This window comes from Esox lucius, chromosome 17 (genome assembly GCF_011004845.1).
Source record: "Esox lucius isolate fEsoLuc1 chromosome 17, fEsoLuc1.pri, whole genome shotgun sequence".
Classification (NCBI taxonomy): Eukaryota; Metazoa; Chordata; class Actinopteri; order Esociformes; family Esocidae; genus Esox; species Esox lucius.
The window spans coordinates 7,093,998-7,105,941 of NC_047585.1; positions in this window are offsets into that span (position 1 = coordinate 7,093,998).

Below are 11,944 nucleotides of genomic sequence, written 5' to 3' on the forward strand. Positions count from 1 at the left end.
CACTTGTTACAACCAAGGTATGCAGCAAAGCATTTGTGAAGCCACAATACGCACAACCTTGAGGCGGATGGGCTACAACAGCAGAAGACCCCACCGGGTACCACTCATCTCCATCTGCAAATAGGAAAAAGAGGCTACAGTTTGCACGAGCTCACCAAAATTGGACAGTTGAAGACTGGAAGAATGTTGCCTGGTCTGATGAGTCTCGATTTCTGTTGAGACATTCAGATGGTAGAGTCAGAATTGTGGCGTAAACAGAATGAGAACATGGATCCATCATGCCTTGTTACCACTGTGCAGGCTGCTGTTGGTGTTGTAATGGTGTGGGGGATGTTTTCTTGGCACACTTTAGGCCCCTTAGTGCCAATTGGGCATTGTTTAAATGCCATGGCCTACCTGAGCATTGTTTCTGACCATATCCATCCCTTTATGACCACCATGTACCCATCCTCTGATGGCTACTTCCAGCAGGATAATGCACCATGTCACAAAGCTCGAATCATTACAAATTGGTTTCTTGAACATGACAATGAGTTCACTGTACTGAAATGGCCCCACAGTCACCAGATCTCAACCCAATAGAGCATCTTTGGGGTGTGGTGGAACGGGAGCTTTGTGCCCTGGATGTGCATCCCACAAATCTCCATCAACTGCAAGATTTTATCCTATCAATATGGGTCAACATTTCTAAAGAATGCTTTCAGCACCTTGTTGAATCAATGCCGCGTAGAATTAAGGCAGTTCTGAAGGCGAAAGGGGGTCAAACACAGTATTAGTATGGTGTTCCTAATAATTCTTTAGGTGAGTGTATATTATATTAAGTGGAATGTATAGATGTGCAATGAAGGCATATGCAGTACAAATGGCAATACTAAATGTGCAATTAAGCCAAATAGAGGTTGGCAGAAAAAGTATAGTGCATGTTACAAGTGGGATAAATAGTTGTGGCGTTACAATTAGCATTTTTAAATGGCATTATAAATGTACAATCAAAGCAAGTTGAAGGAGTAAAGTAGCATGTGCAGCGATAGAAGCGATGAGGTCAGAAATGAGACATATATATGTAACAACTGAAAACTGCAAGTATGATGCCAATTCTGAATGTGCAATGAAGGCAAGTTCAAGGTGCAAGGTGGCATTTGCAACTGAGATGGCAGGATAGCAGCAATGAGGTTCCCGATGTTGACACTTAACAACTGAGAATTTGCAAGGCAGTGTCAGAGTAGTACAAAGGGAGTAGTGCAACAAGGTCCCAGACAGGCAGGGGGGGTATGGTTAGTGATGGGTCATAGAGTTCATCAGGGTTACAGTAGATGGGAAGAAACTGTTCCTGAGCCTGCTGGTGTGGGAATGAAGAGACCCGTACCGCCTGCCTGATGGTAGGAGTGTAAACAGTTTGTGGTATGGATGTGAAGGGTCCTAATGATGCTGCGCGCCCTGTGCAGAAACTGCTTGTGCTGGAGGTCTATGATGGCTGGGAGCTGGGCACCAGTGATTTCACCACATGTTGCAGGGCCTTCCGGTCAGCTACTGAGCAACCGCTAAACCACACTGTGGCGTAGTTAGTCTAATATGGGTAAACTAGCTACCCTGACATGTTAAGTATATGAGAATGCAAAATATTCCTGTGGTGCAGCAGTTAAAGACACTACAATACATTGTGGAGTTGAATTGCCACTACATGCCAGATAAAAATCCCAGGAAGTTGTGATCAGATGCTTCAATGTGCGTTGCATACTGGCTTCTCATCAACCCGGACTGAGAAAGAGGCCTACAAGTACAGACTACTGCGGGTTTGTCACTTCTAATATGTATTGGTCACTTACAGTGAAAAAAAGTTTTTGATCCCCTGCTGATTTTGTACATTTGCCCACTGACAAAGAAATTATCAGTCTATAATTTTAATGTTAGGTTTATTTGAACAGTGAGAGACAGAATAACAACAAAAAAATCCAGAAAAACGCAAGTCATAAATGTTATAAATTGATTTGCATTTTAATGAGTGAAATAAGTATTTACTCCTCTCTCAGTCAGAAAGATTTCTTGCTTCCAGGAGTCTTTTATACAGGTAACAAGCGTACAGGTAACAGCGTAAGCAATGTGGATGGATTTCCTGCCTGTTGGGCCCTGTCCGGGGCCTCCCCCGGGTAGGGCCACAGTGTCGCCGGACCCCCCCGTCTCAGTTCCAAAGTGTTACGCTGCTATATTATGGTGCTGGGGGATATGAGGAATGCCCTTTCTAACTTTTCTCAGTCTCCTCCAGTTTTAAATTTTAGGAGGAGATGAGGTCCTGGTCCACACCTGCGGAGTACCTGGTTTGGGGGGCCCGTTGCTGTCCCTGTCCTTGTCCACCTGGTCATACTTTTGACCTAGTCTAGAAACAAATAGACTCTGGATTTAGCCCAGAGAAATGTATTTATTATTCTAATTGGACTCTTAATATCTCACCCGGCACAGCCAGAAGAGGACTGGTCACCCCTCTGAGCCTGGGTCCTCTCTAGGTTTCTTCCTAAAATTCGGCCTTCTTAGGGAGTTTTTCCTAGCCACTGAAATCCAACACTACTGTTGTTTGCTCCTTGGGGTTTAAGGCTGGGTGTCTCTGTAAAGCACTTTCTGACAACTTCTGTTGTAAAAAGGGCTTTATAAATACATTTGATTGATTGATTGATTGAACAAGCTGAGATTAGGAGCACACTCTTAAAGGGAGTGCTTCTAATCCCAGCTTGTTACCTGTATAAAAAACAACTGTCCACAGAAGCAATCAATCAATCAGATGTCCAAGGATGTCAGGGACAAGATTGTAGACCTACACAAGGCTGGAATGGGCTACAAGACCATCGCCAAGCAGCTTGGTGAGAAGGTGACAACAGTTGGTGCAATTATTCAAAAAAGAACTGTCAATCTCCTTTGGTCTGGGGCTCCATGCAAGATCTCACCTCGTGGAGTTGTAATGATCATGAGAACGATGAGGAATCAGCCCAGAACTACATGGGAGGATCTTGTCAATGATCTCAAAGCACCTGGGACCATAGTCACCAAGAAAACAATTGGTAACACACTACACCGTGAAGGACTGAAATCCAAGGACACCCTGCTCAAGAAAGCACATGTACAGGCCCATCTGAAGTTTGACATTGAACATCTGAATGATTCAGAGGAGAACTGGGTGAAAGTGTTGTGGTCAGATGAGACCAAAATCGAGCTATTTGGCATCAACTCAACTCGTCGTGTTTGGAGGAGGAGGAATGCTGCTTATGACCCCAAGAACACCATCCCCACTGTCAAACATGGAGGTGGAAACATTATACTTTGGGGGAGTTCTTCTGCTAAGGGGACAGGACAACTTCACCACATCAAAGGGACGATGGACAGGGCCATGTACCATGAAATCTTGGGTGAGAACCTCTTGGGTGAGAAAATGGGCCGTGAAAGCCAGCATGACAATGACCCAAAACACATGGCCAAGGCAACAAATGAGTGGCTAATGAAGAAGCACATTAAGGTCCTGGAGTGGCCTAGCCATTCTCCAGACCATAATCCCATAGAAAAAATGTGGACGGAGCTGAAGTTTCGAGTTGCCAAACGTCAGCCTCGAAACCTTAATGACTTGGAGAAGATCTGCAAAGAGGAGTGGGACTAAATCCCTCCTGAGATGTGTGCAAACCTGGTGGCCAACTACAAGAAATGTCTGACCTCTGTGATTGCCAAAAAGAGTTTTGCCACCAAGTACTAAGTCATGTTTTGCAGAGGGGTCAAATACTTATTTCAGTCATTGCGTAGCCTCAAATTGGGGATCATATTTAAATGCCTGTTTTTCCCTACTCGGTGTGGATCATTGTTTGTGCCTTGTGCACGGCAGTCTGCGGCAGCTCCTTTTTGTTGTGTTTGAAGTTTCAGTTCCATCCTTCGCTTTTGCTTTTGGAGTCTGCATTTGGTGTCTGCAGGCATAATATAAGATGAAGACTAGGGAGCTGTCTATGAAAAAATATCAAGCAATTTGGATCCTAAAAGAAAAGAGGAAATCAGTTAGGACCATAGCACAAAAGTTGGGCATATCCGGATTAGAACAAAAGGTTGGTTAGACCAAGGTATAAAGTATTAGTACAGTAATACAAAAAGGAATGACTAGAGTAATTGGTACAGACCTCTAGACACATAACTAAGACAATGAGGGAGGGAAACTGAGGGCTACATATAAAGGCAGTCATTATGTGAATAGCAACCAGGTATGCGTAATAGGTAGGACGAAGATGGGACAAGTCCAGGTGTGGATAATGAAGGGCATTTGGACGGTGGCAGCTGGTTGACTAGCAATGTCAAGCACCGATGTGGGAGGGGAGTCGAGACAGGTGTCACAGTTCCACCCCCCACCTGAGGTTTCTGTCGACGGCACGCTGGAGACGGGTGTGGGCAGTGATCCAAATTGCTTCCGTGTGCCGGAACCACTTATGCACCACAGGCACATCGGTCTGGCTCAGATGCCATGGTGCCAGGGCCGAAGGCAGTTCTGGGCATAGTCCATCCAAGGGTAGGATTGAAGACCACTCACCTTGCTGGCAATGGCGGCAAAGGAACCTTCCCACCTTTTGGTAAAGCTTCTCCACCTGCCCGTTGGATTTGCAGGCCTGTACAGAGACCAGGAACAGGGGCCAACAGACCTTGTAAAACCTGTTCACTACGACCAGGATGTCGGTGTTCCCATTGAACAGGAAGATTGGTTCCAAAGTCCACAATGGCAGGAAGGTCACTGTAGGACCTTGAGATGGCTTCCTGAAGGTCACTGTAGATCGATGGAATGTTCTCCTGGAGGGCGCCCACTGAAATTTCCACCAAATTAGATCCTCATGAGAGCGTTGGACACTTTTCCATCCCAAGATCCTTTTCTCTGACCAGGAGAACTCGGGATCATGGAGCTGATGCCCTGGCAGCCGAGTGCTTTGATGACCAGGAATGTGATGTGCTAGTTATGTGTAGAGCTGACAGTGATGGCCAGGAATGTGATGTGCATAACCTTCCCTGTTCAGATGGGGCAACTGTCCAGGGACGGAACAAGAATGCGCGTGGTGTGCTGTGATAGATGTGGAAGATGTAAGGAAGCGACGAGGTTCTGATCAATAGAGATCCCGGACGCTTCTGAATCTACTAGGACTGAAGAAGTAGGACAGGCAGAGAGATGGTGACAAGGATTGGTTGAGTTGATAGTGAAGATGTCAATGCCTACCTGGTCTGGAATGGGTTGTAGGCATCTGTAGTGGTCTCCCTGCGGCTGGCTCTGAGTGAGGAACACTGTTTTAATTGATGGCCACAGTCCTGAAGGTGAAAGCATAGTAATAGGTAGACCTGGAGCCTGGGAAAAGATGGAATTGTTGCTTGTCCCCCTCTCTGCCCTCAGGGGGATGATTGAGGACAGACCGGAACAGCCTGATGAACTCTACATATGAATTCACTCCTGGCCCACCTCTCTTCCATATGGAGGTCAGCACAGAAATTATGGTGGCCACCTTTGATCTGCCCAATGTGAGTGCCCCAGTGGGATGAGCGAAATATAGGTCAGAGTGAAGGCGGAAGCCACAACTTTTCGCTAGGTTACCATCAAGTCTCTTGGGGAGAGACAGTCGGGTATCAGTGACCTAGCTGGGATTTGAAGGGTTGGCGGGGTCTCAGCTGCCAGGAGCACAGATGTATCCAAACACCACCGCATGTTGAGCACTTCCTCCATTGCTGAGCTGAGGTGTGATAGCAGCTGATGATGCTGCTGGAAGAAGCTCCACTGCTCTCCCATGGCATTAGTGACGTAGTGTGTTTTACAGATCTCTAAACATATAACGATAAGACAATCAGTGACAATGAAGCAAAGGGGGTACATATACAGGCAGTAATTATGTGAATGGAAACTAGGTGTGCATAATGGAAGGACAAAGACAGGTGTGGTTAAAGAAGTGCATTGGGACAGTGGTAGCTAGTAGACTGGTGACACCATGTGCTGGTGTGGGAGGGGCGTCGAGGCAGCTGTCACAATACATGCCTTGACTCTGCTAGTTTTTGGGGAAACTGAAGAAAGACACATTGCTATCGGCTCTATGTCAGACGTGACTATGCTGGCGTTGCTAAAATAGATATCAACTTATTTTGTGGCATGTTACACATGATCAGTTGTATTGGGAGAATTCAATGAGTTACATGTTTTCATTGGTGAGCAGCACTGTTATACATATAGAGGTACCTCTTTAGATCCAGCCTACAAAAATCACAGAAATTGTTTCTCTGTGTACGTTAGTGTGAAAAGTCTACTGGACATTTAAGTTGAATTGTCACAATATGTGTGCTCGCATGAAATGGAAGGATGGAAAACTGAAAAAGCTGTTATTCTTAGTTGGTAAAGAATATTTATATTGAAACAGCCAGAAATTAACAGTAACGGACTGTATTTTTAGCATATATATCTTTTCATATGCCTTGAGTGCACAGCAAAAACAGCAGTTTTGACTGTACTGTGGAGGGCACTGTATATAGAGTCACAATCCTATTTTAGTTAGCCATGAAATTCCAAGTGTGAAATCTGATTGTGATGATATGGGGCAGAAAATAGCACATTTTTTATTTTTATTAATGTGAAAGGTGTTGGAATCTTTTGTCTGTGATACACAGTCTTTGGAGGAGCTGTTTGAATTTATGTCCATTTATTTTTAAATAAAGGCTTCAGCATGGATATATACCTTTTTAATATATATTCTACTTCTCAGATACAGTAAAGACCCTTCACCATCTTGAGAATTCATGAGAAATGTTTTGACTATCTATTTTGCCTTTTACACATGGTTTGAATATCTGATTCTATGAGAATTAGCATTGAAGGCCAACATAATAATTTTGAAGACATGTTTTTAGAACCACTAGGATTTTTTTTTGGAAATACCAAATCAAATTGCATAAGAAATTAGTATAAATCAGAAATTAAGGACAAAGACTTTTTTTGTGAATAAGCCGAAAGTAAGAAAACAATATCAAGAATATTTTGTGGTAGGTCGGGCTACAAAAGGAGATTGGTGCAATTCCATTATGATGGATGGGACATTTCTACAAATGTCACACAGAACTGTATTAATGTTTGCTGACACTCACATACTATAGGGTAGGCTGTACACCTGCGAAAGACATCTCTTCTAGTGTGAATAGGGAGAATGCTCTGGTTTATTTTCCTACAGTTATATTGAAGGCACTACGTTAATTTCAGACAGTGTTCATTTTCATAAGGAGTTCATTTTCTTTCAAAGCTACCAATGTGATCAGGTGGGAAGACATTCTGACTAGCCTGGCCTCAAATCCTTTTCCTATGCATTGCCTACCCATTGATAGATGTCATGATGTCTATTTCTCTTCTGCTTTTAAAATTGGCTTTGATGCATTTTTCAAAAGACAAATGCAAAAAATCCTGAGGCCCAATTCTGTCATCTACAAAACATACAATACCTATACACTTTATCTCCTCTCTCGTTGTTGAACCTTGTGCCCTGTGACAGTCTTCTCCCTCCTAGTCTCATCCCTGTGAGACTTGTGTGACCTGCGTTCTCTGCTGACAGAATGGAGACACTGTTAGAAGCGATGGAATTCTTGACTCCTGACCTGGGTTCAAATGCTATTAGAAAATCTTTTGAATGCTTTGCTCTTGTCTGCTTAGAGTTCCAGATGGGAAGGGATGTTGACTCTTTCGACTGTTCTATTGGTTTTACTGTGCAAGCTCTATAATGCCCAGATAAAATCTTTGAAATTATTGAAAATAATATTTGAATCCAGGCCTGTGAGACGTTGTGCTGTGTTGGCTTTCACCTGCCTCTGTGATCTTGTGGAACCAGATGTTTCACAAGTCCATGCTTGCCATGGAAACACCTCCATGGGTACTTGAAAGCGTGAACTGGCAGGCAATACCTGATACCGTAATTATTTTTCAATGTATGTATGAAATTGCTGTTCACAAGCATTCAGACGCTTAATATTTTCTATGTTGCATGTTTGTATTTCTTTAAGAGGTTCACAGTGGTGACCCGATACCGGATAAGAGGATGAAAATGAGAAGAAGATGAGAAGTTCACAGTGGTGACAAAATGAGTGGTTACATTTAATGAAGTCTTTTCCATAAGGCACACTATCGCAGTGAGCGCTGAGTGTTGGGTGTGCAGAATCTAGACAATGTGCTGGCAAAGACTGTGGGGCATCGCTTCATGTTGAGATTAATATCATTGTCTTGTTGACTACATGCTTGCTGAACACTTGAATTGATTTAGAGACTGATATTACTCCTATAGGATGGATGTGAATAAATCTAAATAAAGAAGCTTTTAGAATTTTTTTTACAATCTACAAAACATCCCTATATCAGCAATCAAAATATCGGAATAATAGAGGAAATAAAATCTTTCTTCTGCCTTGCATCTTTCATTTTAATAGCATAAGCATAATGGCAATATCTGAAGGTATGACTAGGGCATTTAATGAACTCATTTCAAAGTGGTATACTAGTTTATACCTTTAAAGTTTTGAGAACTTTAATAAGAGCTGAAAAGGTGAAGCAGTTTTTCTCTCTCTTCTCAGTAACCCTTTCTCTCTCTCTCTTCCATTAACTCTCCCTCATTCTCTCTCTCTTTGTCTTTGTCTGAGTGATTATAGTGGTTGTCAGCCTGGCAGGGCCCACCCTCTGTGGCTGACTGGTATGAGTGCCCGCGGGGAACAGCAACCAAATCTGATTGGGGATCTAAAAAAGAAATACATCGCCGTTACGCAGCGCTACACTGCGGCAGTATTGATAGGTGGAATGTAGGGCTCTCATTTCCATGCCCCCAAAGCATGCAGACATAAAACTAATATTTCAATAACCGGTACTCACTGGTGTGTGCAGTTTAGTGCGTCGTGTTGTGCTGTTATTAGAGCGAGTCTGTGGGGAGTCTGTCTGTCTTTGAATCCATCTCTCTCTCCCATATTGTTTCCAAAAGCCCCAAAACGCACAGGTTGTTGTACAACTGATAAATGACCCGTCTGACACGACAGCCCAGAAACGGCATTTCTGGGGTTTTAGGGTTTGCCTGTACAGAAACTGTAACCATTGTGTGGCTGTTGTGTCTCAACAAAGATGAATTACAATTCTCTGCATTGAACAGTTGGGTCTCGACCTCTGTATTCTGTCATCAGAACATCACCTGAGGTGCGGGAGGGTGCGTCTACAGAGAAATTAAGTTTAATGAACAAGAGAGGGCAAATCACAGTGGTCTAGCTAACCCACTATAATTCTCTTTGATTGAGTTCTGTAATGCCAAATCAATTTCTTACTGCTTCACACACTTGTATATAATACATATTTCCATGGCAGGGGAACAGACTCATCCTAAATCAACCAGCTTCATGGCCTATGTTTCTTCTTGGGTGTTCATTCCAATTGGCACTGCATTCCCTGGTGCAATCCTACGGGCCATAATGCACTTAAGTGCCATTCAGGGGGCACATATTATTACAGACAACAATCTTTGCAGTATTAATCTATATTATTATTATTGACATTATGTTCTTTGGAGACAGGGCATATGAAATATATCTCTGATTCAAACTGACAGGTCAATATCTACACCACAGAAATCCCAATATGTAGTGCAGTAACTAGAGTCCTCATGAGAAGAAAAATGACAGTCAGACATGCAGATCAGGCCCAAATATTAATATATTGAATATTAACAAAGCCATATAAGCTTCTATCCATCTTTAAGAAGTGCACATCTAACTTGATGGAATTTCAGAGGCTTTGGTATTACATACTGGATATAGGATGCCATTTGGCATACAGTGTCTTACACCTCCTGCACATCTTTCCTCCTTCCTTGGTTGCTTTGCTGTCCGCATGAAGCACCTATTCTACAGTGTCTTCCAGAAGTTGTCTTAAAACTCAGGCCATGATGCTTCTTGGCAGTATTGGCTGAATGATTGTTTGCTCATGCCTGTTGTGAACAGTGATGAATAGCCCTCTTAGTAACTACACAGAAATAATGCTTAAACAGGGGGAAAAGGAATAGAAGCTGCTGGGAATGAATGTAATAACGTTGAAGTGTTGGTTGTGTGTGCTGCATGGTCAGCAATAGCATTAGTTAGCAGAGAGAGAACAAGAAAGCGAGAGAGGAGAGAAAGAGAGAGGACAAGAGTGGAAGACCAGCTCAGCAGCTCCATAACAGCCATTAGTCATCATTTGGCCCTGGACGCGCAACAAGGCCCTTGTGTCTGAAGGTACAAACTAAAATGTATTGGGCTGGCCTGCTTGGGCTAATTGAAAGAAATTGTCTGTCTGTTTGCTTTCCACAGTGTTTGAGAAGGTTCTGAGGTGGGTGGGGAGTCAGTGGGACTAAGTGTATAGGACACGTTCCTAGTTGTCCTCTGGTTGGCTTAAGGTCTGAGCCACCAGCGCCCTCAAACGAGCAGCACGTAGCCAAATTCTGCAATAGCTTGCTGAAAAGGGGTTAAAGCAAGTTTAAAAAAGGGTTTCGGGCCAGAGATATTTCAAATCAGTTAATTTGAGAAATCAAATTGGCAGTCAACACCAGTTAATTTGCAAAGTGAATAATGTTTTTGTCAACCGACTCTTGTTTTAATGCATGACATTAAATTCAGTTCACTTCTAACTGATTTGGAGTGGAAATGGAATTGAGTCACCAGATTGTTACCAGCCAGGTTGACCAGTCATTACAGGCATGTACAAGTGATTTGCCTCACTTACAGCCAACATGCACCCTCCAACTGTCAAAAATACTGTGACAGGTTGTGCCTTTGCATTATACCTGTTTCTACCTGTCAGAGAAGGAACACTGTCTCCTACCTCCTTCCCTCTAGCTTTGCTTCTCACCATCCTCTACTATAATTGCCACAGTCGACCTGTTGAGTAAAAACCCAGAGGAAAATGTAAGGTGGGGAATGCTGTGAATGGAAAATAAATAAATCTCTGTGAGACTGGCAGAAGCTTCTGCTTTTAAAATAAGATACTGTCACTGTCTCAACTCCGGTATTCTGCGGCCTCAATGGCAGCCAAAGCCTCTTCACGATGAAGGTAGACGGTTGACAGCACAACCCGGCTGACTCCGCCATCGGGTACAGCTGCTAAACTTAACTCGGGGAGAGTGGAGAAAGAGAGCGGGGGTTGTGTGTGTGTGTGCGTGTGTGTGTGTGCGTGCGTGAGGGATTTGGAGGGCAGTGATACAAGGGGTGTGAATGGGACACAGACAAAGGACGCTCAGAGATCCCGTTGCAGATAGTGAGACTTGTTGAATAGTGAGATTTAAGGCTCCATGTTGGATGCAGGCGAGGTCAGGTGGACGATGTGAGTGACAGGGAGCCAGCAACATGTCCCAAGTGTTTATGTCCTTAACTCCTCATCACAACTGCTCTCATCTGGGACTCGGCAGAGGTGATTATTATTGAGCACCCGGGGGACCTGACCTGCATGCTCCTCAAAGAAAGAGACAAGGGGAGGAGGGAGAGAACGGCCCGGGAGAGAGAACCAAGCTAGAACAGCATGCCCGTATGGTTTAGAAGTGCTGCCTTCTTAGCCTAGCTGTCGCCAATTTGTTCCTAGCCATGGGGGACATCCAGGGGATGACGAGGTGATAGCAGCTAAGAGTCCTCCTCAGCCCAGATAATGAGTCTTGAGTGTGTGCCTGTCTGTCTGTAGTGTATGTATGTGCCTGCATTTGTGTGTTGAAGCTGCTGGAGTCCTGTACAACCTGTAATAGCCTATATGTTTCCGCAATTGTGACATATTGACACTTTCCTTACTGGACCAAGCATTTTTTTGAATTATACAATTCGGAATGCACAATCAATTATTTAGCCATCTGAGCGTAGAAAGAAAATCCCAGATCTAGCGTAGTCCGAGACAGGCCTGTACAGTAGTGGTTCTTCAGGGGGGAAAAATCTG